This window comes from Nipponia nippon, unplaced genomic scaffold (genome assembly GCF_047370975.1).
Source record: "Nipponia nippon isolate SJK-2023a ecotype South Korea unplaced genomic scaffold, ASM4737097v1 scaffold_3, whole genome shotgun sequence".
In the NCBI taxonomy this organism is placed as follows: Eukaryota; Metazoa; Chordata; class Aves; order Pelecaniformes; family Threskiornithidae; genus Nipponia; species Nipponia nippon.
The window spans coordinates 26,747,626-26,775,232 of NW_028262347.1; the positions used below are offsets into that span (position 1 = coordinate 26,747,626).

A 27,607-nucleotide genomic window follows, 5' to 3' on the forward strand; every position below is an offset into this window, starting at 1 on the left:
AAGCAATGGTCCACAAAGCGCCAGCCCCAGGAGCCGGCTAGTAGCCCTGGTGCAGCGGTGCAGCCACCTGGAAGGAGATTTTCTTCCACGCGCGATGCAGCCGGTCCCCTCGCCCCTCCTCCGCCCCGCTCCGCTCCCCGCCCGCCGCCGGAGCCTGTCCGCGGCCGCCGGCGGGGCCTTTCCCGGGCGCGCTGCAGCGGGGCCGCCCGGCGCCGCCGCCCGCTCGCCGTGGTGGGGCGGAGGGGATGGGCCGGGCGGGCCGCTCCCCCCTCCCCAGCCGCAGCCCTGGAGCAGAAGCGGGAGGAATCCTCTCCCTGACCTTGATCGCCGCCCCAGGGACTCCTCCTGACCCCGGCTTGGGGCCGGGGGAGCCGGCGGGGCAGGGGGAGGAGCTCGGGGCGGCAGCATTAAACTTTAAGGCAAGTTTTCCGCGTAGGAAATGCGTTGAAGGGCAGAGGGGCGCCGGGGAAGGGGCGCCGGGAGGGGGGAGCGCCCCAGGGAAAGGAAGCGGGCGGAGGGGAGTCGCCCCGGGACGGGGCGTCAGGGCACGGACGGGGGCTGATCCGGAGCGAGGAAACCGGGGCCGAGCAAAGCCGCGGTGGCGGTGGCGGGGGCAGGAGCGGAGGCTTTGGAGGCACCCGCAGAAGGTGGGATGCACGGGGCATCCTCGGGAGCAGCCGAGCGGGCGGCGAAGGGCTAAGCCGGGGGAGCCTGGCGGGGGAGCGGGAGCGGGGCAGGGGCTCCCCGGCGGCGGGGGAGGCCGGGGCGGGCGGGGTGCCGCGGAGGCGGGTGCGGGGTTCCTTAGCGGCTCGGCGGTCGGCCGCGGATCATTCCCCCCCTCCCGCCTCCTTCCCCTCGCCCTTTCCCCTCGGCTCTGCTCTCGCATCCCTCCGGACGTGCCCAGCCTGCGGCACCTACCTGGGAAAGTCTGGCGAGCGCGCTCAGTTGCATAGAGACTTTTGGAAATACGGGCTCTGCCGCTCGATCTCCGCGCCCAGCCGGGAACGGCGGGGAAGTAGTTGCTCCTGAGAAAGCTTGATCGCATCCAAAGGGACATCGATAATAAGGCTTTCCCCCACCCCCACCCCCCTCCGCCACCGCCGAGCGCCAAGCAACAAGTTCAAGGGGTGGGTGGGGGGAAAAACAACGTAATCGCGCCTGGCAACTCGGCGGAGCACGTCCTTTCGGGGCGCGGATCCTGCGGCGCGGGGCTGCCGTCAGGCGCGGCTGCGGCTGCGGCCGCTGCCCCTGCCCCTGCCGCGGGGCTGCCGCGGGCTGCGGGCGGCGGCGCCGAGGCCCTGGCGCGGCCGGGGGCGGGGGGGGGCTTCCCGCTGCCTCCCCCGCGGCGGGCGGGCCATGCCGCCCTGCCGCGCCGCCGCCGCCGCTGCCTCCCGCGGGCGAGGGGCGCAGGGGCGGGCGGCGCCGGGCGGCGGCGGAGCGGGGCGCGGGGCAGGCGAGGAGGGCATCGCTCCGCGGGCGGAACAAAGGGGCTGCGGGCGGCTGCGCCGGCGGCGAGTGCCTCTGTGTGTCTGTGTGTGCGCCTGTGTGTGTGTGTGTGTGTCTCTGCGGGGCCGGCATCGCGCGGTCCAGCCCCTCCGCCGGCAGCGCCGCGCAGACCCTCTGGAGTTAGCGGTGTTTCGGGTGGGGATCGGGCGGCGGAGATGGCTTAGGTGAGGTATCTAGGGGATCTCTCGGGAGCGCTGGCTCCTTTCAAGGGAAGGAGAACGATTTACTGAGAGAAGGGGGGGATGAAATGCCTGGGAGTGAAGTGTGGCGATGCTCCTCACAACCCGCCCCGAGCCACTCCGGAGTTCTCGCTGCGATATCCAAATGGCTCTTACCAGCTTTGGGAAAGGCGAGAGCTGGGACGGGTATGGGAGCCTTTTCCTCCTCCTCTCCTTTCCGCTCCCGTGCAAAGCCGCCCCGCTTTTTCCCGTCGCTAGATGGCGTGTGGATGACGGGAACCGCGCTCCCCGCCGGGCTGCCGCTGCGGGGCCGGGCGGGCCCCCGCGCCGGGCTGCGCCAGGGCCCCGCCGCCGCCGCCTCCAGTCGCAGGCGGGCTTGTGGCACCGCTGCATCTCCGGGGATAACGGGCGCTCGGTTCCTCGAGCTCTGCGTGCCGCTCTGATAGCTCCGATAAATACAAGGAACTATCTGTATTTTTTAATTAAGATTCTGAAAACACTCGGTCTCTTCTTCACAGAGCTTGCATCAAGATACCAGAAGGTATTCCTCTTCCTAATTTACGTTTGTTTCAGTTTAGTGGTAGGAGGCTTCCAAAGGAATTGTAGAGTAAATAAATTCCTTTATACTTGAAGATCTTCTGACCAAACCTCCCACTCCGATAACCTATTTGAGGCATATGCCAAACCCGAAACAAAAATAAACCAAATATATACTGAAGCTTGAGAAGTATCTCTTTTCTATATTTCAATAACGTGCTCAACTTCAGCTTCTGTTTTATTTCCCATGAAAAAGATGAACACTGTCAGTACTGTAGTCTCCAAGCTGTTCCTAGAAGAAGTACTAGAAAGCATGGAGCGAAAAGGTTTAAAAATGTTTGAGTGCAATTCCTAACTTAGGAAAACTTGTGGTGATGATCAATCACGTATATCAAATCACATGAAATAAAATATCACATAATACTTTCTGTAGTTTTACTGAAGCTGTTTGTTGTTTTGTTGTTTTGGTTTTTTTCCAGCTCAAATGTTCAATACATTATATCCTATAAATTAATCCATTAATTTGAAATTAGTTGGTCAGCTCTAGGTATTGAGCTTTCAATGATGCAGATATTCTTCTCCCATATGAAAGATTAGGGGTTTTGATTTGGTCCTACAAAAAGACAGTCCTGTAGCAATTAATAAAGCCCAATTTATGGTCGTGTCAGCTCAACACTGAGACAATAATGCAGGACTTCCTTTCCTGACAAATAATCAAAAGACATTTCATTTTCAGCTATAGATTCTTTTTGTAATCAATAAATGCTCTTATTTTTTTAACATGCCTAGCTTTACAGAAAACATTTGCTGGTTTCAGTAGCTTTTTTCTTTGCAGTTTTTCCAGAATAGAATTCTTCACTTGCAACAAAGGATTTTCCCCCCCTAGAGAGGTGATAATGGGTTCCATTAAAGAATCACTTGGATTCTTATTGTAATCTTAAAGTTGTTTCAGAGACTCACACATTTCATCAGGAAACAAAAAAACTCAAACAAACCCTAGACATTTGGACAAGTGGGTATCAGATAGTGTTATAACATTGTGTCTGTTTTAAATCAGAGGTTTGAAACCAGTCCAGGTTCAAAGTCTTTTCTGACACCATAGACTATTTCGAAAAATGATCACCTCACCTTAAATTTTTGTGGACAGCCTGTATATCAGAGAGGCGTCTTTCAGAAACAGTGTCTTGAAAGGAAAAGACAAAGAATATGCTCTATTACCTTCTTATTCTAACAGAAAGTCCATTAATATACTACTGAGAAGTGATAAGCAGGAGCTCAAACTTTCACAGCTTGTGCCTTGAGTTTAGTGCCTTGAAATTCTCCAGCTGCAGTATTCCTTACTTTGTACATTTCAGAAAGACTAAATTCTGGTATGTAAAGTGTACCTAAATAATCAGCTCTTCTGAAGTCATAATCCTGCCTGTGACATCAGAATTAGCTACCAAGAGATTGGTGTGATGTGACAGGGAGGATTATGACTTCAAGTAGGAATTAAGTATCAGGGACTCAAATGAGACAAAAATCCTATTTTCAAGCGAAGAAAATAAATCCTAGTAATTGTAGGAAAAGACGAAAATGGTACTAAGGGGAAAACACAATGGACTCTAATATGAGTTGTTTCTTAATTCTTTCCGAAGTCATGAGGCACAAAGAACTCTCTAAGGATTAAAGAAGATAACAGCTATGGTGCATAAGTTAATATTAATGCATTTAATTTTTTCTTTAATATTTTTAGAAGTATTTGCAATGTTTAAAACCAAGAATTTTCTTTACAGACTGAATGTACATGTACATGCCCTCTTCCTAATTCCTCTAGTATTAAGCCAGTGGTCTTTCTTTTTGAGAAAAGAACACTACAAATATTTAAAGCCACCTTGTAAGCCTTAACCTCAAGATTCAGCTATACATCTGACTTTTTTCTTTCCTTCCTCTTTAGTCTAGAAGATAAGTTCACAGTTCCTGCATTCTTATATTTTTGTACACTCAATACCAAATGCATAAAATCATGTGGAGATAACTGGTTTCTGAGTATATGCTATTTTCTCTCTTCTGGATTAGTAAGAAGAGCTTCCATTAAAAAACATGTATTTATCTACTATTTGGTCAAACAATGCAAAGGGCTTTTTTTTTTTTTTTTAATTTATAGGGACCAACATTACTTATTCTTCTTCAAAATACAAAAGTTTCTTCCAAAACCCACTTTGGTTATTACTAGCAGAATATTCTACTGATCTGCCTCTTCTACCTCATGTATTGCTTGTTTGAAGGTCTGAATGCTTCTCAGTCTGAGCAAAAGAGATTTGAGGTTTTGGTGTTTTGTTTTGAGGGTTTTTTTTTTCAATGGGGGGAACATTCCTGAGACCTTCTAAGTAGAAAAAGTCTGGTATAAGGATTTCTAGAGTGCTGATCACAGCCCCACTGAAGAACTGGGTCACAAGATTAAGAATGTATCTCACAGAGGAAAATGTTTGATTCTATAATACAAATTAAAAAAAAATAATGCTTTGGTCAAACACACAATCAACGCAAATATATATAGTCATAGTCTGCAATTTCCTCACCTTCATAGATTTGTCTTGCCTAAATCTAGCTGCTTTTTGTACTATGGGCCAGTCAGAATAAGTGGGAGGCTTTTGATATGGGCATAATTTTCCAAAGACAAAAAGCCATCTTTCTGGGAGTTTGCTAAAATAGGCTCAGGTCACTCTGCAGTGCAAGTGCTTGTCGTTCTTCTTTCTGTATGGAGAAACAGATTGCCCTGGACGTTAAAAAATGACCTCTCACTGGTCAAGGATTAAGACATACTGGGGGGGAAGTGCACAATATGCACCATTTCTTTTACATTCTGAAGCCAACCTGAGAGTTAGTATAGCCATCATTAACCTAAAAAAAGACCCTTATTTCTGTGAAAAAGATTTTTGATGCATTTATTACAGATTTAGTGGATGGAAGAGGATGACAGTGCTATCAGCACTGTGGTTTCTTTTTTTCTTAAGGTGAGGTTAAGTCAGTACTTGGAATCATCTCAAGAAAACCTCACATTCTTCCAAAGAAGGGGCTGATTTGATCTCAAATATTTGTACTTTATCTGCTCTAAACCAACAAATACTGATTTAGTAATTATATATGTTTTTTCTTGATGTACAGGATATTATATAAAAGATTAATTCTATTGAACTATGTATTAGTCATATTAAGCTCTGGGAATTCCTCTTCAAATTAGTGATATATTACCCATCAGTGAAATGGTAAATAAAAACTTTTAAACTTTACTTTAGATAAATACATATTTCTCATTTTGAATTCATGTTTTGGCTCACATAGTATCTTCAAAGGAATAATTGTTTTGTCTATATAATGAGGCCCAGTTTCAGCAAATTTAGCTTTAGGCACCTGTGTTACCTAATTAAGAGCCTACTCACCCTGACTTCCTAGAGTCGACAGAAAGAGAAACAACTCCAGAAAGCAATCCATCCTACCTGCAATCTCAGTGTATGTAGGCAGGTATCCGTTGACTATAAAAGGCAGTCTGGGATGACTGTGGTCCTTAAGTTTCCTAACTAAGTCTTAGATACTTTAAATTAGGCAGGATGACCCTGAGACTGGGAGCCTGAGCCAGTCTGCTACGTCAATGCGAAAACTACCCTGAACTTCAAATGTCTTTAAGGTCACATCCTTAGAAAGAGAAACTAAGAGTGAACTAAGGCAGAAAACTAATTAACCACTAGAGTTCATTCTCCTGGTTGCACTAAAGCACTTTGGGAAGTCTTCTTTGACAGGGATGCCTCTTGCCAGACTTACTCTGTGTCGCTGTAGCCACATTTCTAATCACATGCAGAATCTCCAGTATTGTCAGACACTCACCTTTCACTCCACAAGCACTTAAAAAAAAGAGAAAAATAAGTAAGAAACCCTTTTAGAATGTATAGCATGGATTAGAAACACTCTCTCCTCATACTGAAGTGTGAGGTGCTAGTGAAATACTTAGTTCTCACAAATCTCTGCATCAGTGCGTGACAACATGCCATTTCGACTAGTTGGCTGTTTTAAGTATGTAGAGTTTGGTACTTCTGTTTGCCCTGTTTCTGTGCGTTGATTCTCTAACACGAGTCTCATCATCTGCTTGAGCCATTGGGTAAAATATATATCAGACATGATTTAAATTATTTTATCTAATCTGGTTCTCAAAGACCAATGCACATAAAGACCATATTGGAGCAGGCAGACAATATCTACAGAATTAACAGTCTATGATTCAGTCATGTCCATTCCTTCATATGTTTCTTCTTGATTCAGAAGAAAGCTTGGCTAAACTGAAGGACTGAAGGGGGTCAAAACATAAACAAAATTTATGAGTTCAGGTCATTTTAGTTAGGGCACTAAATCCTACTTTGCCCATTAAACTGAAATTATTCAGTATGTTCTCCAGTCTTACAGCAGTGAAAAGGGTAAATCAGATGAGAATCTCAGTCTCAGCAGGAAAGGAACTTGCCTGGAAATGTTTATCAAAGAGAGCTGCAAGATCTGCTAAACAAGAACTGATTGATTCACAGGGAGTAACACTGAAAGGGTCATGGACAGTCTGTGGTCCAGTGTAACCATAGACAAGACAGACTCTGCTAGGGTGGTTACAAACTCTTGGAGGACGCAATAAATTTGCACAGTCTTGGAAAGCTTGAGCCTTTCCATTTTTAAATCAGGTTACTTTTCTTCTTTAAAAGTGTCCATAGACAAGGGCCAAGGTAAAAAAAAAAAAAAAAAAGTTAATTTACATTTCAGTACCTTCCAGATTCAAAGAACATGAAGAACATCGCAGAAGAAAATTTCTCCCCCTTCTCTTAAGGTTTTAAGCTCCTTACTCTAGGCCATCCATAGCCCTACCATCCTTGTCTGTCTACTTATACTTGGAAAAAGTAATCTGATCAGTGAAATTATTAAATCTTTGCTCAGTGGAATTATGAAATCTTTGTTCCATTGGGATGATACCTGATAGAATAGATGCCTATGTTGGCTGAATAAAGCAAGAAAAGGTTAGTGTCCTTTGTATTTGCTTCCGCTTTAATTAAGATCAACAATATTGCTAAAAATTTTGAAATTGTGGTAAATTTGTGGAAAATTTGGATAAGCAAAGCAAATTTTGGTAAAACTAATACTTCTTCAGGAGTTCCCATTCTAATTTTTCTTACCTTGGTCTTGGTAACGGATTTTGACAATGTTTTGAGAGTTATGTATAAATTAAAATGTGATGGTCTTCAGATTTTTTTAAGTTTCTTTATATAGTTTTGCTAGCAGACCTTTCTCCATGTTCTGCACTTTAGGAGCTGTTTGCCTTATAGACAACAGATTGTATGGTAAAATGGTTTATCAGCCAAAACAAAACAAAAAATATAGTGAATTTTTTTTCACTTCACAGTTTTTGACTTAACTTTCTTTTTTTTTTTATTTTTACATGTATAACATACAGCATGGCAATCTTTCAGTCTGTATCCAAACTTTACCATTTTAGATATACTCCTTTTTCTTTGTATTCCAGGAAATGTAGGGTTTGGATGTTAGCCACCTTCCTCTGTTCCTGCAAAAGCCTCACAACGATCAATGGCTCCTTGCCTAATTAGTCCCATCTCACTTATATTGCGAATCCTTTCTAAACTGCTTTGTTACTAGATTGGCTCTGCTATTTAGTACCTTATGTGGAGGGTACCCAAAGAGGGGTAATACAGCTCCGACTGAGAGCAACTGGAATTGTATCCTACCCGTTTTTAATAACTGGTTTCTGTTCCAGCAAAGCTTCCACCATTTCCAGCCTCGGTGGCTTTATAGGAATCCTATATGAAAGAGATGAATATGTGCAAAAATATAGTTAATAGAAATAATGTGTCATTCACTGGCACAAATGAATATAGAACATTTTTCAGAAGTTAGTAGATTGAATAAAGTTATTATCTTGCATTACAAATTACTTCCTTAGTCCAGCCAGCTCTTAGCAAAGGAAGAAGCCTGAGGTCAGGCAGACTGGCATGAAGCTGGTAACTCTTCAAACCTGAGAATATCTGGAGAGCTGCCTGTAGGGGCACTTCTTATGCCAGTAATTGCTAATAGCCCCTGTACCACAGTTCAGAACAGGAAATAGAAACCTTCTTTCATGTTAATGATTGCTTTCTAATTGCATAAACAGCAATGAGAAAGCAGTCCTTTATAGCAAGCCACTTCTCCAGCTTAGGGAGGAAATAAAATTTTTGTGGTGTTCCTGGTGGCATTACTGTGGTGAATGTTGAGTCCAAGCTTTCAATAGGAAGAAAGGATGAAATGAAATGTCTTGGAGTCTGTCTACAAAAATGAAATGTTACCTGTGATTGTTTGCATGGAATTAATTTAAAAAATCAAGCTGAAAAAATAACAATCAGAAAAGGTAGCATTTTTTTCATAACATCTAAAACCAGTTTTATTGCCCTGGAACACACATTAGGGTAGAAGAGTGGATAGTTAACAAGTCCTGAGAAACATGTTAATTAGACTTGATGTCATGGTATTAGTGGATGTCATCTGGACCTAACAGTCATAAAATCAAGAAGTTAGCAGTCATAAAATCAAGAATTGAAAACTGACCTAAATTTACTGCTTGTTATGCTTTACATGCTTCCAAAAGAAATATGTCACAGAGATACATTAAACTTATTAATTTAGCTTCATCACAAAGTTAAACAAATGTTTTGTTGCTTGATAAACAATACTTCACCTCAAGTGCAGTTTTCAGCACAGGTTATTCAATTATAAGTTACGCTGCTAAGGCAATCTGACAGCTTGCACAAAATTATTGCTGTCCAAGTTAAAAGAAGTATGTTTCAATGAAATCATACTTGCTTCATAAGGAGGCTGTAGCTTTGTTTACCAATTAAAAACATTATTTAGTAACATTGTTCATAAATCAAATAGCAAGAAAATATCTAATTTGAATTACAACCTTTTTAAAGCAAGAGAAGGAACAAAATCATCACAATGTCAGATCTTTAGTTTCCTTCCTGTTGGGTATGTAGCATTTCTCAGTCACTTGAAAGAGCTGCTATATGATATAACATAAACCAGCCTCAAGACTACAGCAATTACAGTCTAGATATTTGACATACACCCTGTGAATTTAAAAAAAAAAACAAATCTGTTCAATCTAATTCATGTTAAAGCAATAGAAAGCAGAAGAGTGAAACACCAGGCAGTAGGGACATTTCTGTAAATACAGCTCTGTTAGAAGAAACAACTTGAAACCACTTGTGTAGCTTAAGGTCCCAGAATCAATGAGAGTTCTGTCATGGGTCAAAGTCCTTCTGCGGCTTGTGCTCTGCTCTCATCAGCCTCTGCAAACCGGTCATATAATTCACAATGAGTTTGGTCATCTAATTTTATCTGTTATACTGAATGGAAATGTTGTCTAGATAGGACATCAATCCTTCCAAACCCCATACTGTACTCTTCTAATTCATCCCCCAGTTATAGCAATTAGGAAAGAAGATAATATAACATGGAAAGCTTAAAAAAAAAAAAAAAAAAGTACTGTGTGCAGCATAACTAATGACGTCTGGTTTCCCTCCTGCCTCTGATGAGAGGGTGATGATGAGAAAGGGTGATCTCATTAGCCTCTTTCACAACGAATAATAATAGAATGTCTCTTCTCCATCCACTTGCCAGTTCTCATAAAATTATAAAAACTGCTTATCTTTAGGCTCTTTACCCCTCTAAAATGATGTTCAAGAATTACTGTGAGTTTGACAGACAGACTGGCATAGAAAATGATTGCATTTACTCAATTTTGGAAATGTACTCAATTACCTAGAAAACCAGGCTACAAATTGCCATCTCTCCTTATTTTGATATGCTAATTCTGAGAATTTATAGCCAGTTTACTATAGAAAAGAGAGATCTGGACACGCTCTTTTCCAGTCTCTTTGTTGCGGACTTCCACCTTTTTCTCCGTGTAGGTGAAACTCTGGTTACATCAGGCAGTTACAAAGAATAGCACAAAGGTTGCTTTTGCCTGGTTGCCATGCCCCTGAACTACAACAAAGAATTACAGTTGAGAAGTGGGAATCCTTCTGCAGGTTTTCCACAGCTGCAAACATAAACAATGGCAGCTACTAGCCAGAGGTGTGTGTAGATCAGCAGCTGTTCTTGAACAATAACTCTTTAGTGGCATATCCCCTGCTTAGAGCCTAGTCCATGTCAGCTCAAACACTTTGTAGCTTGTGGAGATCTCAAGAAAAAATTCTGTAATAGACTTCTGTGTGTGTGTGTGTATGTGTGTATGTGCAGCTGTAATGCAGTGGAGGTTTAAGAGAACATTATCATAAAAACCAAGCACAGTCTAGGTTATTCATTATCACAATGATACTAACAAGGTGAGAGTAGTTACTAGGAGGAAACAAAGACCTTTCACTTGTAAAGGTCCTGGTAATTTTTGTGGCATTGCCATAGTCTACCTCTTTGAGCTTGGGAATAGCCTGGAAAACACCCATTAAGAGCTGGTGTGGAAGTGAACTGTTGCATGACAATTCTGTAACATGCTTAAACATTAGTAAAAAACATACCTATTAACATACCTGTTACTTGATGCAACTTACATATTGGGGATTTGTCTGGCTAGCCTCAGGCTGGCACAGACAGGCATGTAGCAGCTCCAGGTGAGTGCAAAAAAGGTCACAGAAGAGGAAGTTACAAACAAGATAATAATCTTTTTTTTTCCCCTACTTTCCAGTGTATAACAACTAAATAGTCTTACCTTGTTAGTATTGCCTTGATAACAATATATACAGTTCTTGTTTTGTACGATCTTGTTGCATTGTTATCACTGTGTGTCACTTAGAATAACAAAGAAAGATTTCAGTGAGCTTCATAAAGTTTGGATGGACATAGAGCTCAGTATCTCCAAGATAAAAGCTATCCCTGATGCCAGTAACTTACAGAATTGGGAGAACAGCTGTTTAAAAAACCTGCATTTCCCTAAGCGATTTCTATTCTATGAAAATATTAAAGGGAAACAGTTATTCAGTTATTTTCTTCCTGCCATATCATTTTGTGCTTGGGGCCATTGAGCAACTTTTCATACTTTTTAAAGTGTCATATTTTCAGTGACATTTCATAAATGTTTAAGTGCATTCAGACCTTGAAGACCAGAAAGTGAATGATCCATCTTTAAATATGGTAACAATTTGAACTCTCATTGCTGGGTATTAGGAACCTAATTTTGAGCTAATGGTGAGCACCTCCTGCGAAATGCTACACACATCCTGCTCCTAATGAAATTAACGACATTTCCTAGGATTAATTTGCCGTATGTGAAAAACTTCACAATGATCAGACTCCATAGTCTGCATGCAATATTAAGCAGGAAAATTCAGCAAGGAGGGATTTTACTATTGCAAGCAACATTCACTCCACTTTACACTGTTGTATTTCTGATTAAAGGCACAGAAGCAAACATCTAGTAGGATTTAAACTTGTGTAACTGGGAGAAGAATTTTAATACCTTCACTTTTGTTGGTGTATCATGAAAAATGGTTATTTCAAAGGTAGACCTAATGGTTAATATCAGTCGTATCATTGAAGAAATCTTTCTACTATGAATGAAGCACTTTTTCTACTGTAAATATTCTCCTTTTTTCTTTTCTTTGACTAACAGCAACAAAGGGCAATAAAGCATTCATGTTTCTTTTTTTTTTTTTTTAAGAGACAATGTCAGATCATAAGTGTGCCTGCCTTTCTTCTGAATTCATAATCTCCTACTATGTTTCATTACGTATGGAAGGCTCAAATACAGTATCTGGTTAAAGGCACTCAACCTTTCAGGAAATTACAAAATCCAATGTTATGTTTGAATAATAGAGATTTTGCTATTTGGTTTGGTGGAATGTAAATATCATGACTCTAAGTAAAATAGAAATAACATAAGAAAGAAGTTATACATGCATACACTTATAGAAAAGTAAGAAGTGTACATGTTCATGTCATTTTAAGCTTGATCTACAAAAGTTTTCTGTAGCCAAGTACATTTTTATGGTAAAACTGTAAAGATAGATGACTGCTATTGCTTTCTGGTTTTCTTTGTTTTGTTTTGTATTGGATATGTAGTTGACAAGCTGGTAGCTTTTCAAATAAAAGAATTTATGGTTGGTAGTAGAACTGCAAATAATTGGGTTTATTTCTTTTTTTTTTTCCAGTTCACTGCCTCAACACAAAAATTAAAAAAACACAAAGCATTGTTGTATGTTGATCCAGAGCTAAAATTCATTGATTGTGCCACTGAAAGAAAAGAATGAAAACAACTTAACTTATTCATAATATTTTGTTAGAAACATTTCATTTGGGGTTTTTACATTATTTTTAAAATTTTCCCTAATTTTGGCATTTAACAAAGCAAAAAGTCATTTTAAAATGATAAAAAAGAAATATCCTACCTAGAAAATGTCAAAAACCAGACTTTCAGATTTCCCCTTTCAGCCAAAACTATTAAAAGTTATTTCAACCCTAAGGCTGTTTTTTCAGAGAATGGACTGTTTGTGGAAAAAAGGTCATAAAACACGGATTTACTATTTGCTGTAGACTTTTCAAAACTCATTAATTAATTTAGGCTGTGATACAGGTTTCTCTGGTAAAGTGAAAATTTAAATTTATGTTCTCTGTTTGGGTTCGAGTCTATAGTGACAGCTAATATTGTCCCTGCAAGTACCAGGAGCTTCAGCAGGGTTTTATGTGGGCACAGGGATGTTCAGTACTGAATTCTTACTGAAGGACCAAGGCCTGATTTTAAAATTCATGAGTCCTCATGCAAGGACCCATGTGTAAATATGAACATGTCCACAGTGAGTGTTGTCTTCAGAAAGAAACCTGCAGGGTATGGCAGCCAATTGGAAAATCCATAGGTATTTGAAGCAAAATGTACATGCTTACCTTGCAGCTTTATGCTATGCTGATCAGTTAAGTCTATCATTGGGAAAGCTAACATTTTTTTAGGCTTTGATCCTCCCAGTAATTGAATACACGATTAATGTTACACTCTTGAACAAGTATTTTGACCCTGAAAAGCCATCCAGAATATCTGCATTAGTTTCAGAATGGTTATGTGTAAACTTACTTGTGTCTCGGACACTGTTTACCTCTATTTTTGTTCTGGCTGAATATTTCATGTTTTACAGTACGACTAATATATGTAATAAGCTAATAAGTGTTCTGATTATACTTCTGTAACTCTTACTCCTTGACATAAAATCTTTCTCCTACTGTGTAAGTAAGATTAATTTGTAATCTTATATGCTTACTTACATCTCCCACAGTGATCAAAGTAGGCTAGATATCTGGAGTCTCAAATACAATTTGGGCGTAAATTGTAGAAATGAAACACTCTTCTCCATGTGCTGCTGCCTCCCATTAACGATACACCTGTATCTAACAGAAAAGATTGCCTGACTTTATTGTTCAGGAAAACATGTATGACCAAAAAAATAAAAAACCTAGGTTTACTAATATCAACTGTAAAGAGCTGCTTCTATTACTAGTGGCAATAGGAAATCCTAATAATATTTAGTACTGTGTATTGTGCATGAACTACTGAATTATTGTCCAATGAGTCTTTAGGTATTTGACGTGTACAAATATTAACAATTCCATGGGGTAAGTAAGCAAAAGGTAATTTCTGGGATGACATATGCATATTTGATGGCATTGCAAGGTTATAATGAAGACTGTTAGCAACATGAAGTGTTACTCAGTGTTACTAAAGAATCAGCCCCAGGGAGGAACCTGAAGAGTTGCAGAGTCTCTCTAAAGGCACATTGCAAGGTGGGATGCATCTCACCTACGTTTAACCACCTAAAAATTAAGAATTTATTCTAAGCCATTATTCTAAGCTCCTTTTATTGTTGATAGAGAAAGGCAAGCAATTGCATCTTGTCTTTACGTGAAGTATTTTTCAGTATATTATTCTTTACTCTTAATATTTGTAATACTTTTGCATAGAAGAATAATAGGAAAACAGATGCCAGGATATTTTTATAAGATATCTGTAAAGCTCTTTGGCATCAAAGGGGGTTCTGTGAGAGCAAGAAGACATCCTTAAAATCCTCCTTACTCTGTAAGACATACAAAAGGTCATGGACTGAAAAGTGAAACATGGCCTCACAACTGAAATAGTCTACTGATGTGCTGCAAAGCTGTCTATGTCATGTGTCCTAAGTCAACATCCCTTCCATGTTATGTAATCGCTGTTAGGTAGTCGTATGCTATTGCATGAAGCTTCCGTGCATTTAACACAGTGTAGAAAAGGGAAACTACAATTGTCTTTGATAGGATTAGATTATACATCTAATCCCTTTTTTTCCAGATATCAACACATAAAAGTCATATCAGAGACTCAACTGCAGAACCTCATACATAATTTTAATCCCTCATCCTGTGCTGTAGGTTACAGATCTGGAAATTGTAGCACGAAAAAGCTTCTAAAATTGGATTCCTTTCTCATTGTTTTTAAATCCACTACTGTTAATAGTAAATATTTTACTGAGTTATTTTGGAATACCCTGTGTGAGACCTAAATGAATTGCAAATTGTTTATACAAAATGACAGAGGGAGTTCAGCGTTTTATGGCAGGTGAAAAGCGTGTCACACATATTGACTTTCCATCTGTGGCTGCATACCTAGACAGTGCCAAACTGAAAACTGAAAAAAAAGCATGCAACAGCTGAGAAGACAAAGTGTGATGTGCATTTAATTTCAGCAAGAGAACTATCACATGCCATGAAACACATCAACTCCTACTGCAAAATAACTATTTTATATGAGTGTGTGTATATATATATGTATACACACACACACATATATATGATATATATATGCACATGTATATTGCTTGTTTGGGTATATTGTATTTCTTCATTAGAGAGACAATCTTGTGTGACTGTAACAGCTGTACAATTTAGGTATATGGTACTGTGCATGTTTTGCAGGTGCCAAATGACAAAAGTCTATATAAGGTCTGCTAATTTTCTAGTGCACAGAAATCCCTTGTTGCATGGAGATTACAAAAAAGGAGCAACTTGAAATCTACGTATCTATCTGTTTTTTAAACCACCAGTCTCTCAATAAGAAATAATAAAAAGACTGTGCTTTTGAAGAGCCCAAAATGGTTTATGCTTTGCTGCTGCAAATTTAGTCAGCAAAAGCAGCTCAACTCATCTAAAACTCATTTCTGAGTTGTGCTGACATTCATGAAACCAACAATGATACTGGTGAAAAACAATGACAGAAAGAAAAAAGTTTTTTATTTTAAGCTTCATTGAAAATAAAAGACAAAACAGAACATTTGTCAAATGGGAACAACTTGTGGTTAGTAAAATTTAAAAAGTCATAAAAATTTAATTATACTTCAAGTGTTAGTGGATCACAGGTAGGCTACATTTATTGCAACAAGAGATAAAAAAAAAACAACCCTAATTTATTACAGTGAGAGATAAAAAATATTCTAAAGGTAACAGTGTATGTACCCCCAGACTTTTGGCCAAAATTAGTGCAATGTGGCTGTGATTTATTTTCTGCTCAGTTTTCAGATCCTATGGCTGTCTAGCGATTTGCCACGTTCATAGTAGAGTAACAACTATAAAGCAACTAAGGGGCTTTCTGGAGGACTCTGCTGTATATGCCTGGCAGATGCTTGCAGTAGGTCCTGACAAGGTAGTCTTCTGCCTGTTGGGATCACTTTTCCTTGTTTTCAGGCAGGCAGTCCACACAGATGAGTAGTAGTTCATTTTTCCAGTGAAGGCTGCTGCTGGCAATGTGAAAAGCTCTTCACCAGCTGAAGGACCTGAAAGGGAATAAAGGGCAGAAGGCACTTCAATTTTCAAGAGTAATGCTTGTCTCTTTGTACCCAACACTTGGAGAAAAGATGCTGGAAATCTTGTCAGTAAATTTCCTGACCAGATCACTTTTTCATAGATAATTGGGAGTGAATAGAGAGGGAGTCCTGAGGAGGAAAAGGAGAGCAAAATGGACTTCAAGGCAAATAAGCCCATAGGGGAGAACAGGGAGGAAGAGAGATGGGAAAGGTTCCCTGGTGGGGTAGGTAAGTGCCCAGATATGAGTATAAAGAAAGATAGACCATTCAAAGTCCAGCTTAATGAGGTCACCTAGATCCTCTTTTGTTGTAAAGTATATCTGCCAGCTTTCAGAGGAAAAAAGGAAGAAATTGTGTGCAAATTTTTTGTTGTTATCACAGAATTTATAAAGCCTACTCTTCTCCTTGCTTTGATGAGGGAAAATGTATTTCATAGCTTCTCCTAAATCCAATCTGCCTTACTTGGATTAAAAACATTGCCCTCTGATTTTGCATTTATGGCAATGTAATTACTGGGGAAGTGTATCTCCCCCTTCTCCTCTTAGTTTCTGCAGGCCTTGAGTAAATATACTTCTGTTTTCATTTTCTTTTTTGTTTATATATCAGGAGGAAACAATACCATGCACCCACTTTGTGAAAAACTGTCATGTAACATTATGTGAAAGATGCTTGTCTTCTGACAATCCGAATGAAGTCATTGAAAAAGGACTACCTTCATGAAATAAAAATTCTCACCTAGTTTATCTAATTGGGTATACAAACTCCCTTTTATCAGCAACAAGAATTGTCATCTAATGATGTTCACACTAGTTGCCCTAAGGATGAAATGGCAATCAGAGACATTGTTCACTCTATTCGGGCTTCTGAGTTGTCATGCAAATCAGTATGCAGATATAGTCTGAGGATGAAACAAATAACCTCAGTGATGAAATGAAACATGAAACTCTCATTTGAACCTTTTGGTGTTGCTTTACTGAGCTTCATTGCCTAAACAACAGTATGCATATTATTACCATAAACATTTGACATTGTCTTGGTTTTGTAATGTTCTGGTAGGGAGTTTGCTGTGACCTTATTGTGTCTTTATATTTAAAGACCTGAACAATAGTTTTGCCTTCACTGCAGCCATTCCATGACTATGTCTCTCAGAAATATTTCCAAACTTGTTCTTTAGAATGGGGCAGTAAATATAGGTCTTTAAAGGAAATTCTATTATTGCTTCAGTTGGTGTACATTTTTATACAGTGTACCAATACATGCATATATATATATATAATTTGTATACATATATCTGTGATTTAGATATACATTTACATTTGTATACATGGAAGAGTTTCAGAAAGGTCAGTTTCTCTTCCTCCCATTCCTTTTCCAGGAAGACTTTAATCCCTTAAAAAAATCTAAACTACATTTTCAGCTCTTGATGCACAAAAAAAGGAATACTTATAAACTCCCTTTTTGTAGATGAGTATAGCTAAGCAGATAATGAGGGGTAAAATCTGCAAATATTTATTTAAATGAAACATTGAATTTTCCATGGCAATATTCTAACTCATTTTGTGCTCACTTTGCAAGAATATTCTAGGAAATTAATTTACTGAGAGGCTCCTTAAAATATGTATTGTTACTGAATAGTGGATGATACCAGTGAAAGGCATACTTGGAGTTCTAATATGCAATTATTGAAAATGAACAATAAGCTATTAGTTCTAAGCTCTGCTCTGCCCTGCAGAGAACAAAAAAGAAAATGTGACTGCTGCTTATGTGCTAGCTGCAATACTTTACCTGTAATCTCCTGCTCTTCTTTTCCAGTTGTAGTCACACATCATCATCATCATCAAATACATAGTCTGTTCCTACAAACATTTTTAACTTAATACATAGTTAAAATGGTCTTATGGTCAATATGACCAAACATGGGCAGAAATATTTGTAGAATGGGAAATTTACGAAGCCAGACTTTTGGGGCAAAACTTGTATTCACATAGATGATAAAGGGCATCAAACAAAAGACCTATTTCTGTTTGTTACTACAGATAAATAATAAAAGATCAAAATCAAATTAATCTTCAATGTCTCCTGTTATTCCATACTTGTAGTAAACTGCTTACTACACTATTACCAAGTATAGTTGCAGATAGAATTTGTCTAATGTTAATGAATAAATAAATAGTATTATTATATTATGAATCTTTAAACTAATCTCAGCCCTCTATTCAGAGGTGTACCATGTAGTATGTATGAGACTAACGCTGTTGATGCTTGCCATGTGAACACCCAGACCTAGGCCTGTGGGTCTTATGTATATGCAGCAGAGAACCATAGTTCCTCAGGTGCTCTATAGCTTGCATGTCAGACTGGTTGGGTCACAGATCAGCAAATACAAGTGGCTGTACAGCAAGGGGTGGGGCATCATGCGAAGATTTGTGCTCAAAGGACGCCAGCAAGGAGGCAGGCTGCATACGTGCAAGGTATATTATGGCCTTTTGCTCACCTTGAGTGACCCAGTGTGCCATTACCTCTTGCAGCTGAAAGGAAGATGCTCTTTCACAACTGTTCAAAAAGGAAGAAAGGAAGCTATATTCAGCAAATAAATTATTAACTCTGAATTATTCCCTCAGCTCTATGGCACAGTCATTGCTGCCCCAGTTTTCTGTCTTGCATATGAAGCATAAAATATCATCCCTGTCCTCAAAGCCTTTTCTGACAGAAATTGGTGAGATGGATGAAGTCAGAATTGGGCCTTATGAGGTAGCATCTTTTGGCGAAGAATATAAAATTTTGAAATTTTATTTTTTCAAGATCTTGTTCTATTCCTATTGAATTGAAAGGGAGACATGCCAACGACATAAAGGAGGGGAAGAATGGCCCTGCAGTTTCTCTGACATGGGAGGACCTACTTAGATGCATACATCAACAGCAAAACATTCACACTGCCATCATACTTGGCACAGTGGTCTCAACATAAACTTTTAGCCCTTTTAGCTGCTTGCTTACAGGAGTCTGATACGCCTCAGCAGCATGACTTTTCACAGAGGTGAAAGAGATGAACGGAAACATCAACCAATGCAGAGATTTTACTGGCTAGTGTACCGTAATGCTGTGCCTTACATAAGTGAGTATTTTTATTGAACTAAGAGTAGTTTCACAAAATAACCCAGATGTTTTCAGGATAAATTAAACTTCATACTGTCTTGACTCATATCACTTGTCCCAGCTCATTCATGGTACAAATTTGTGAGGGCAAAAAGAACTTTGCTCTTTTATTATATATCTATTCAACAATAGAGCTCATTATCTCTGTCTTGCAAATACGGAGAATGAAATAAGAAGGGAACATAATCTTCTGAAAACAGGACAGTAGAGCAGGGTCAGAAGTAAGATTTGACTCGATGTCTTCTGAGTCCCAAAGCAGTTTCCCTCTGCTAGAAAGCATGTGTTTCCAGAGTGTCTGCTTGGATATCTGTACCTGAACTTTTTCAGTGTAACAGGGGAAAACCCCACTTTATTAACAAAAAGTTGGCTGAAAATGTAGTAAAAATGTCAGTCTATTAGGGTAGTTAGAAATCCATCCACTGTAGAAATTTACTGAAATTTATTAATTCTGAGGAACACAAGAATATTAATTAACTGCCAAGGAATAAGTCATCGAGTAAATATTTTTAACTCAGCTATGGAATAAGATGTTTTGACTGGATGTTTTCCTGTGTGAGACTTAGTATACAGTAATTACTAAAAGAAAAAGAAAGGGAATTTCTTTCATATTTCCATGAACATAAAATCATAGCCTAGAATTGCAATTAACTTCCAATGGTTATTTCTCCTCTCTATAAATTTAAATGGTAGCATAAATATTTAATGTAATTTAATAAAATAGTTTAAGGTAAATATAAACTTGTATTTTATATTTATAAGACAGGTTTTGAAAGTCTGTAACATGCTGATGGTCAATTATAATCACGGTTCTCTTTGACTAGCAAAGTATATATGGGATGATCTACCTACAGAAGCATCTTAAAACAGCTGGTCAATGGATGCTCTGTGCAGAGACACGCATTACACCATACTGATCGCTGATATTAGACCTGAGTGAAACAGTCATCTGTCAGACAGCCTTGGCTCCAAATACTTCCTGAGCAATTCAGGAGGCGAGATAAACGGTTCCAAATCTTCATTCCCCATACTGACGTCTTCCACTCCTGCAGCAAAGCAGATGGAGGTGCCAGCCACATCACGTGCTGAGGAGTGAGCCTGTTCCCTCAGTGCAGTCTGTGCAAGTCTGATCAGACGCCGTTCTTCTGGAGGCCCGGAGATGGAAAATGACAGAGAAGCAGAAATTTCCTATTGACTGGAACTTCCTCAGTGAACCAGTATGGAGAACAACCAATTTAAAAAAGACGCCACAGATATGTAAGCTACTAAAAGTCACTACATACCCAAATTTAGCCTTCATACCGATCCCCTTATGTCCTTCCTACTGGCTGATATGGTCATCATTTGGAAAGTCATTCAACCTAAATGCTCTCTATTACTTGAGGTGCAAAGCAGGTTTGAACTTGGCTCTTGACAAATACGTTATTAAATTCTCAGGAAAAATGCCACTGCATAGCCAAGTATCGCTATATTTTTTTAAGATCCTTTTTTTAAGCTTTTTGTATATTCATTTTTCTACTATTATCCTATTTCTCTTTATCTGGATTTCACTGATTTTTTTTTTTGTCATTTCAAGCAAGCCAGAAGCAGAACAAGAAGAAAATTCACTCAAGGCTCAGGCTTGAACTCATTTTGCAGTTAGGGATTTATTGCAAGGATTTTGGATTTATCCAGCTTGACACTAAACACATAAATGTCTCTAGTCCTATTTCTTCCTTGTAGTGTGACAAACAGAAATCCTCCCACAAAATAAAAACTCTGAGGTATTCAAGGTTGCTGCTATGTTTTCCCAGAGCTCTGCTCTGTAACTTGCTTTTTGGCCAGCAAAATCCTCTTTGTTTCTCTTCTTTGTGAGTTTAATATCCTTTATAAGTGAAGGGCCTAAGCGGGTTTAGTTGCCTCAATTAGTTCACAGGTAGACAATGCTTTCCTGAGCTGTTTCTGTGTCCTCTCTGGGAATTAAGCTCCCAGAGTGGTTCACTGGAAATATGTGGCATGATCTGGAGGTTACCAAAGACCTATTCACTAGCTGTGGGTTAAGTACTACCCAAAGGTTTAGATTAAGGTTCTGAAATAACCTAAAGAGTACAGTTGCATAATCCAGAAGAGAAGACTTATTTGCCAAGTTTTTTATGCCAGTTTTCTTGTTTGTAAAAAACTAATTTGGGGACCAATTCTCTTCCCAGATATTCCAGGATAAACTGACCTTAGAAGAATCAAAATGAGATCAATAACTGAGACAAAAAATGGCTCTTATTCTTCAGTTTGAATATATTCCTGTTGGTGAGTATGTGATTTTGCAGGAGTTTTTGGTAGTGTTTTAGTACAGTTGAGATAAGTCCTTTGACTAACGATGGAGGGCGACTCATTGGTTATGGAGTGTTAGAGTGTATTTTCCTAATGCAGTCAGCAAAAGCAAGTTCAAACATGATCTGACTAACCGGTCTAGAAAGTGTGTAGATGAATGCTTGATGAAACAGGGAAAATACTACCCTTGCATGTTGTGAAGCAGATCTGTAGAAGCTACTGCAAATGGAGCAGTTCCTAGGAGATGTAGTTCTGTTATCTGTGTTTAGGGAATGCCAGTAAATGTCAGCAATCTCTCTCCCAAAGAGATCTGAGTGAGAATCAATTTTCCTACCCCCAAAGTATAGTCACAATTTTTTTGGAAATGAAGCAATACAATAACATTGTGATCTTATAGCAACTTCTAAGGTGGTTTTTTAAAGATTTGCAAGCTTTATCCTCCTTCCTTGTTCTACCCATGTTGTATACCCATGGTCAAAGAATTTGTTTGCATGTGGAAGAGTCTGGCCCTCAGTTCTTCTGACTCAAGTCAGGAATTTGAATCCAAATGCTCTAACAACCTGGGGCTGCTGCAATTGTTAATTCCAAATCGTAACTATTCAATTAGATGGGCTTTTGAATCCTCCTTTTCCCTGAGCACTGTAACTGGAAACCTCTAAAGTCAGTCTCTAGTCAATCTGGCCAAATGAGAATTACCCAAAGTGTGATGCTCCAACAGAAAGTCTTGTCAAGTCATGATGGCCCAGCTATTGCAGACCCACCTTGTCTTAAGCAGATCCCACGTGAATTCTGGCTGAATTTCTCACTTGAGATACTTTTCAGTGCAAAACTACTAAGCTTCATTCATGTTCTTTTCAACATTCATGCATTCTGCTATTCCACTTACGTGTACAGAGATGCACAGGGAATTTGTGCATTATCAATGCATGAGAAAACACTCCCACTTCTTAGCCCAGATTCCCTTTTCCTGAGGGTCAGCTTTGGAAATTCCTTTTCCTTCCAAAGTGTTCTTTCACAGAGGCCTCAATCTGCATTTGGAATAATGTAGGTTTAGATAGAAAGTGACAGACTGCAACTGAAGGTTTACAGATGAGGTAATTCTCATTTTGAAAAAGGAAAAATAAGAGATCATAAAAAAGGAGAGACTATAGAGCAGCTATAGGCTATGTAATAGTTACAGAGCAGCAGTAGTCAATACATAGAGGGCTCAGATGCACTAGTTTTCTAATGTGTTTATGATGTCAGAAAGATTTAAGATACTAACTAAACGATAAAGTAATTTTGAAGTCATGTATTTCCTGGCAGCTAATGACTGGACATTGGATCTGAAACCCCGTGAAAGGGCTTGTCATTTTTCCTCTCCTGTCATTAGCTGCCAAAAAGAGGTTAAAACTCTATTTTAAATCACAGATATCTAAAAATATAGAGGAAAGTAATTACTTTTAAATATTTTGCCTTTATTACCAAATTAAAATTGTGTGCTTCTATTCAAAGCTCTGGCCTGCACCATTGCCTTTTTTTCTTATTATATTACTCTGTGGAAGAAGCAGGCATCATGCTTCTATCAGTGAAATTCTCTGAACCTGTTCCCCCAAGATTTTAATAGCATCTGATTTACTGCACTTAGTGATCCTCTGTAGAAACAAATGGATGAAGTGCTTTATAGTTTTAACTTATCTCCACTTCTCTCTGCCTTTAAAGCTCTAATCCCTTTTTATCTAGGGACACAGACCAACCAACCAACCACAGTTGAGAAGAGATTTTTCCAGACAAATGAAATCTCTTGGAACTGTTTAAACCAAGACCTTAAATAAGATGATTTTGTACTGTGAAGCAGAGGGCCAAATCCCTAGCACACGGAAATCAGCATAGTACTACTGACTTCATTCAAAATCAGTAGAACGCTCATCATTCGTGTTAAATGAGGGTCTGACACAAGGCTTTCTGTGGAAAACTGATGGTCTTCCTGTGCATGTTTAAGTTTTGAAGAGTTTCTCTGGAGTGTTTCCTGATAAAGTTAGTGATTTTTCCAACACAATGTTTTTCAGTAGCAGCTGTATTAGTAAGCAAGTAAAATGGGCCAAGAACCAAATCTGTGGTGGCAAGTTGCACATAGTTTTCTTCCTTCATTCAGGGCTTCATGCATCCAACTTTTTGGGAATAGTGCCTTGCCCAGACTGTTCCATGAATGCTGCTTGGGCACTGTGTAAGACTGTCCTGGTTGGCACAGGTCAAAGCTGTTTTAGGGATCGTGCTAAGAATTCAATAGTATGAGTGGCTGCATGCAAGAGCTTTTGTTTGCGACCTGTTTAGAAGTTGCTTTTAGATCTGGTGCCTTTAATATTAAAGAGTTATATTAAATTAATGACTGATAAATAAGTTCTGTATTGTCTTCTGATAAAAGTTTTTTCTGGAAAATCAAGAAGATCCTACAGGCACTACACAGACTGATTTTATAAGTCTTCTTAAAGTCTTGTTCATTATGTGTCGCCATCATTATGTTAATAATGCAACCCTTCAGTTAACACAATAGTTACAGTCAAAGTTCTGTGTTAAAATGGTGAGCCTCGATCGGTACACTGAAAACCAAGGTGAGAAATCAAATCAGGAAAAATAGTACACTTTGCAAATATCAGTTTCCATTTTTATATGGCCTGAATATCTGCAGTTTCTATAAACACTGCAAATTATGTATCAGCAGAAGTGATCAGCCACAACAAATGCATGTATTTCAATCCAGAAAGCAAACAAACAAACATTGACAGGTTATGCTATATAGTAGTTGTTCTTCATGTTAAATATTTCACAGTTCTGTACAAGAGCCTGAATTTACCTGCTCAGGGCAGACTACTAAACAAGTTGCTAGATTCTATTTTTCTAAAAGAATTGCTTTTAGGACATGGTGCTGTAAGAAAATGTGCTGTCCTTCCACAGGCATGCAATCAACTGCATATAGGTAACTGCAATCCAGCCCATGTGGCAGCAGGTCTATCAGAAATTTATTCCCTTTGATGCAAACCTTTATGGCAAAGATGAGTGTATTTTTGGTTTTGTATGTTTGCTTGTTTTATTTTGTTGTTGTTGTTGTTTTCTTTTAGCTGAATATATCTCAGTTGCTGGTAGTTTCATTGTTAGCTGGCTAATACTGAAATTGTTGTTTTCATTAAGTCAGTATGGAGTTTGACTCCCACTGTCCATTCAACTTCCATTAGCTGCTATTTAATTGAAGCTCTTCATACAGTGTCTGTTACTCTGCCTGGGATGTGCTCGGTTTTTGAAAGAAAATTGCAGCTGTTGCATTTGGGCCATTTACATCTGTAGCAGAAGGTCACCTACTAGTTATGAGTGAAATGGTGCCACCTGAGGGCTTGTGGTCTTTTATTTATTTATTTATGTAGAAAAATCCAGTTCAGTATGCCAAGAGCTACAGCTACAAATAATTGGGGGTCTTCTAACTTCTCTGCCAGACTAGTCTCAAATTTAGATCCTGAGCACATAACCACCCTGTGTGTTAATGTTGTCATAATGTTTCCTGACGTACTAGAAGCCTTCTATTTCTGCAGTAAAATTTCCAAAGCCAATCAATTCTTGATAGTGGGGAGTAGGTCGATGTTTCTCTTATACTGGTACCCACTAGGAGTCATAATCTAGGGACCTGTTTTAGCTTTTCTGCATGGTCTGACCCAGCAATTATTTACTTCATGCTGAGTAGAGTATGTTCTGCATACAACATAGCAAAAAAAGGCTGGTTAAAGCACTATAGATGCAGATGACGTAAGTCCAGTTCTTTTTCACCCTTCCCCTCACCTTCAGAACATTTGAATTCATCTTTTCCAAGAGAGTGATTTAGCCACGAGAGTCCATTTGGGTCTACCTCTCAGATTTCTTAAATCTATTTCACTTGTACAACAAACCTTTTACCTGAGACAGGAATACTTCTTTCACCTGTCTAAGCTCTAAAACCTAGAGTCAATCTCTTGTCTGACTATGTTTTAAGAATTCATTCAAGGAGAAACATTTTCCACAGGCCAAGTCAGGCATATATCCATACTGTTCTCTTCTGGGAGGGTAGAGATATCAGCTCAGATTTACGTGACCAACGAGGAATTTGAATGCATCTCAGGTGAAAAGGAGCTATTGCATTACTCAGTTATTGGATAAATGGAAGAGAATGCAATGCCACAGAAGACCTCTGAGAAATGGTTGCCTTAGAGGTCTTTTTAGCATTTTGTCATTGCTAGGATATGAATCCTGAGTGGCTGCTCTCTTCAGTCCTTATTAATGCAATGAGTATAGTGATCACCCGTGAAACACCATGAATGAAAGGGAAAGAGGTTCTTAGCTTACTGATAGCTGCTATGTGTAAGCATTGCTCTAAAGGCATTAAGAGATGTATCTGTTGGTAATGTAGATGGAGAGTACATTTAACACTGTCAAAACAGGCAGGGATACTAATTCTCCCATTTATTTTCTTGTGATTTCCTCAGCACCCCTATGTTACAATCATTGGGATATTACTTCATGTTTTTATTATGTAGGCATTATATAAGTAACACTTTCCCAAATAAATGGCTATTTTAATGGATTTTTGGATATCACAAATGTATTGTGATATGTATCACACTAAAATATGACAGATATTATTGTACTTTTGCTTGGCTCTTGCTAAATCTTTGATTACATACGTACTTCCTAGGTTACCTGCTCTTTGCCTACTCATATGATAGGTGTAGTCTTTTGGAAAAATTAAGAAGTTGCATCCAATAATCCATTACAAGGCCTGATGGGACTTCTTGTCTTGAGAACACTTTGATGTCTGATACCAGAATTAGTTTAATTAGCTGTAGAAAACATATGTCTTTGCCCATGCATAAGTATTGTTCTGTAAATATAAAATAGGCATTTTGCCATTGCCATAAAGCATTGTTGTGTTTTGATGGCACAATGCAGCTTGCATGTGGATGCAGGAGCTGTGCAGCTGCATGTCAGCCCTCATCCCATGAGATGTGACTTGGGCAGGAGAAGGTGAACAGAGTTGCTCTCTTAACACTCTTGCTAAATCTGCTCCTGCTCCACTAAGTGATATCTAATTCCATATTATCAGCCTTTTTCATTTTTTTAATTTCCCAGATGCAGATATCAGAGTGCACCTGGAGTTGCTGATTAAGTCTGTTTTGTACTTAGCCTAAGCAGCCCTCCTCCTCATGTGAATTGTTTAAACAGCCTCTGCCAAGTTATCTTTTATCACGGAGGTGAACCAGGCTTCTTCAATATATCTGGAACCTAAGGACATACTGTCAATTCTTGTTTCTTAATAAATTTATTTGAAAAAAAATCTACTTATATTTGGAATTAAACATAAATGTCCAACGTCATTTCTCTGAGCACACCTGATCTTCACAGTTGTCTTGCTTTGAATTAATAGTGTGCTGAATTGGTTTTGGATTATTTCCTTTTCTTTTTTTTCTGGCAATACTGCAGCAGTTGCCCCATGTTAGTTTTAAATGTCAGATATAGTCTGTTCAGTTCAACATTGAATACTACTGTATGTTTTTTCCTGCATATTTTGTCCCTTGGAATGTGAAATCTTCATGCAATGTATACTGATGACCGCGATGCTATCTCCAGATTCTCTGGGCAGCCTCTATGTTGTTAGAAAAGTACCTATTTTATGATATTTCCGTCAGTCCTCCTTTCTGCTGTTCATAGTTTCCAGCTGTTGCTTGTCATTGTGCTTCTTCCTCTACAGCTCTACTGTTCTCTCTTGTGAAGAGATATTGTTCTCCCCATCCCTACTTGTGCACTATTTTTGTATTATGAGAATGCTCTTGTTGCTATTTCAGTTCTGTTTGCCTCATCTTCCATGTATTGAGGCCACCTGATACAGGACTTCTGCTTTGGGAATGGTAAGTAACATTGCCTGCGCTTGATTCTGAGTGACAATGTCTCTTCCCAGCAGTGGGATTCTTTTATATGTGCAATTACTCTTTCTCTTATTAGTTCTCTTCTGAAGTCCATATATCTGCAGCATTCAGCAAACCTATCAACTGCTGT

At 39.2% G+C, this 27,607-nt stretch overlaps 1 protein-coding gene and 1 long non-coding RNA gene across 4 annotated transcripts in view; one reads left to right on the top strand and one right to left on the bottom strand.

The window, feature by feature from the left end:
* Positions 1 to 1,887, bottom strand: part of KCND2 (potassium voltage-gated channel subfamily D member 2) — a 286,206-nt gene extending 284,319 nt beyond the window's left edge. Inside the window, exon 1 of one of the 2 annotated variants that reach the window (XM_087767319.1) lies at positions 1,842 to 1,887. The gene's annotated coding sequence lies outside the window, so the exon portion shown is untranslated. Of the gene's footprint in view, positions 1 to 918; positions 1,046 to 1,841 lie in introns of those variants that run through there. The other variant, XM_087767317.1, reaches the window with a different exon arrangement.
* Positions 291 to 27,565, top strand: LOC148054530 (uncharacterized). Of its 2 annotated transcripts, none has more exons than XR_015706814.1 (4): positions 291 to 419; positions 20,299 to 20,503; positions 21,433 to 21,529; positions 27,397 to 27,565. It is a non-coding gene; the product is annotated as an uncharacterized LOC148054530 (long non-coding RNA). The 2 variants fall into 2 exon arrangements; XR_015706813.1 differs by lacking the exon at positions 27,397 to 27,565 and adding an exon at positions 26,684 to 26,816.
* The last annotated feature ends 42 nt before the right edge of the window (positions 27,566 to 27,607 follow it).